This window comes from Limulus polyphemus, unplaced genomic scaffold (genome assembly GCF_000517525.1).
Source record: "Limulus polyphemus unplaced genomic scaffold, Limulus_polyphemus-2.1.2 Scaffold499, whole genome shotgun sequence".
NCBI classification, from domain to species: Eukaryota; Metazoa; Arthropoda; class Merostomata; order Xiphosura; family Limulidae; genus Limulus; species Limulus polyphemus.
The window spans coordinates 38,459-42,404 of record NW_013666109.1 but is presented as its reverse complement, the minus strand read 5'-3'; positions in this window follow the sequence as shown (position 1 = coordinate 42,404).

Below are 3,946 nucleotides of genomic sequence, written 5' to 3'. Positions count from 1 at the left end.
TGTTGCTTTTCTTCATTTGCTGGTTAAAGCTATACTTACTTGTCATTAACCACCAATAAAATATATACCTTTTTGTCTTTTCTTCAGTCTCGACCACTCATCTTTGGGGAAACAATTGATACACTCGCAAGAAGTGAGTGTGTTAGAAAACCGGAATTTTCCTTGTTCAAAATTTCATAGTTCGTCTCCGTACATTAAAGTGACTTTAAAGTATTCGACAGAATGAAATATACTTCTATGTCGTTATCTCCCATTAATTGACTTATATTTTTTTTTCCCATGATGTTATCTCTTTTCTCTAATTTTTCGATAAAACCTCTATCATTTACTGCTTTAACGGATCTTTCTGCATGCTGACGACATCTCAAGCTTTTCTTCCTTCAAAGGAGAAGCATAATTTTAAACATTTGTTGAACCACTTTGCATATTTTGTCCTGACTTTTCGGAATATTTACACGTTGCGTATCTGCTTGTTTGATAATTTCCCGTAAAAATTCTTTCCGAGAAACTTCAGCCATACAAGTTCTTTCTTAATTAAAACTAGTTTATTCTTTCTTGTTACAAACTTTGTAATACACTTAATTTCCACAGTCACTTTAAACTTAACTACTTTTATAAACACGCGCTATAATTCACAGCGATTCACATACTGTACTTACGGTGCCTACTGCTCGCTTGACTCAATTTTCTCAATTATTTCTCTTCAATCTATCTATGGCTTATATACTAAAAAAACGAGGGCGTCTAGCAAATACTGGGATATTCGTGAGGTTCTCCGATCCTTCTAAAAACTCCAGCGCGCATGCTCCCAGCGTCGCGTGACTTCCGCTGTAGTAACAATATATATTCAAAGCGTATGCACAAAAATTCGCTACTCTATTGCTTATCACAGTTGTATACAGAGCTTTAAGTAATTGTCTGCATTTCGTCGAAGTCCACACAAGCGGGTTCATTTACTTTAGAACATCCTTTGACAAGACAAATTCTTCTTCTTTATCTCTGTTGAACAGTGAAACTCACTTTAGATATTGCCCGTTATGACTAAACTAACAACCACACAGTCTAACTTCACTTTTACTAACTTACTTTAATTACCTTCTTTTTTGCACTCTGTAGAAGCACATATTTATAATATGCGACAGAACAATTTAGAACTATATAGCTGTTGCGTCATCGAGATCACGTGACTATTCTCACGCCCTCTACTTTCTAGAACTATCCTGTACTTTGGCGAATGCTCTAGCATTTACTAGATATAGGGTAGTCTGGTATATAAAAGAGGGTGACAACGTGACGGGGAGGTAATGTGTGTGTAGATAGTGAGTAATTGAACTGCAGTCAGAAGTATTGTTGACGTTCGTTGATATAGCGTTTGTTATAGAGCGACTGTTGAAAATAAGTGTATCGTAAAGTTGTATTCGGAAAGAATAAACCAGTTTTATTAAGTAAGGACTTGTGTCGCTAAAGTTTCGTCGGAACGAAGTTACGGAAAGTTAATTAACAAACGGAGACGTAACAGTATATATAAGACTGGAAAGAAGTGACGGGATAGAGAATTGCTGACAGGCAGAGATAGAGACGGACAATTGAGTCAAGAGCAGTAGTGACCGTAAGTAAAGTGCGTGAATCGTTGTGAATTATAGCGTGTGTTGAAGTTAAAGTGACTGTGGAAATTAAGTGTATTACAAAGTTGAATTGAAAAAGAATAAACTAGTTTTATTTAAGAAAGAACTTGTGTCGCTAAAGTTTCATCCAAAAGAAATTATACGGAAAAGTAACAAACGACCAGAAACTTAACAGTATATTCAACAGTTGACTAGCAATTGGTACAAACTTCTTTTGTGTGTAAAAATAACCTACTTTTCAAGACTTGTAGCTTTTCAACTCGATATTTTTCCCATACCGAACTGGTGCATAATTTTCTGCATAAATTCAAACAAACAAACAAAGATATAAGTGCTTGTAATTGTACAAATTATTTACAGCTGGTATATGCTGCAAAAGTAGTGAGATCAAAAGTAACAATCGTCAAAACATAGGTCATTGTAATACATAACTTGCCTGTTTAGTCTACTCTCGAGGGCCTTAAAATAGAGCAAAGCAAAAAGTGCCTATTAATAAAATTTAAGCTGCAGCACAGTGGCTTATAGCTCCGTCATCTCTTGACCAATCTGAGATATAATTACAGTTTTTAACTCAGGAAGTCAATCCATTTATATTGATGTATTTGACAATGCCTGAGGTCTCATAGCTTAATTTACTGGAATCCTACCTAAAATAATTTCAGTTTGAGGGTACACTGGTAGAGATCCTGATGAGTCATAAAATCGAATGGCATATGCGTGCCCCCATGCTTGGTATTGCTGGTGCACAAAAATATAGCTAATAAAAAGGAAAAAAAAGGTCTCATAGATTAATATACTCTAATCCTGCCTAAAAGAATTTCAAGTGCCGTGGCTGTTTTTCACTGAAATGACCCTTCCTATATGTCCTGTTCAAGATTCTGATGGATAACCAGTTGGCATGGTATAGCTCTTTTTTATGCATTCATATGAACTTCTATATTATGGAGATGGAACCACTTTCTAAAATAAAACATTTGTTTGGTCCTTAGAAGTGTCTTCTCAAAGGTCTGACCAAAGAGACTAAAAAGCAATCACAAAGATTCGGTATAAATGCAATCTAAGTGGATAACATAATAAAGCTTATTGCAGTAGCTGATATGTCAATCTTAATACTGTTGTGTCCAGTTCTATTGTTGCATGTAAATTCCGATGCACGTAACGATAGCAAACAATTTATTTCTTTAATAAATGTTTGATACAGCCACGTTTTCTTATTGGCATAATTTCATAATTATACTTTTCAACATAACCTCCAAACCTAGTGTAGGCCAGACTCCAAACACAACATTTCTGAGCTATATTTTTAAATATTTTAACTTATGTATTTTCTAGAATGTGCATGACATAATGATCTGGAAAACTTGTAAAGTTAGTAGAAGGCATCTACATTATGAATATAAGAATCAGTCAGATGAGTTCAGTACCAGTCAGTTACAGTGAAGTATCCATTGGATATTCAATGGGTTATGATCTCGGTGTCAGAAAATTTATTCAGTGTTAGTAGATAGAGTTCTCACTTGTATTCTACTATTCAGGAGCTCAGTGAGTTACATGTTCATTTATTGATCAAAGCTAAGTAAGTTAAAACATATATTGTTACGTATCTGCTCGTTTGTTAATTTCCGGTATAAATTCTTTCCGAGGAACTTCAGCGAGTCCTTTTTTAATTAAAACTAATTTATTCTATCTCGATACAACTTTGTAATACACAGAATTTCCACAGTCACTTTAAAGTTAACAACATTTATAGCACATGCTATGAATCACAGCGATTCACACACTTTTACTTACAGTGCCTACTGTTCCCTTGACTCAATTATCTATCTCTTCAGTCTATCTCTTCTATCTACCTGCCCCACTGGTTTTTCTCGCCAGTCTTATATATTAAAAAGAGGCCGTCTAGCAAACACTCAGACATTCATGGGGTTCCTCGATAATTCGTGATCCTTTGAGAATCTCCAGCACGCATGCTCACAGTGTCGCGTAACTTCTGCTGTCGTAACACTGCCCCTTCCTTAGTATTGTTCATCCCAAGCAATAGCCACTTGTATTAAACCAATAGATAATTAACAATAACTTAATTAAATGTACAGAATTTACAAACACAAAATTAAAATACAATAAAGTCTCTTAATTTTACAGGACATATCTTCCTCCATACTGGTCTCAGTCTCATTGGCTTCTCCTTCACGTGAGGTTCATCTGTTTCATCAGGAAATGTCCCATTTTATCGGTAGCAGTCACATCAGTGGTAGTAACTTCATTAACAGCTTCACTGTTTTCCATCTCTAAACCAGGTAGAGTTTCTTCTTCGACAGTGG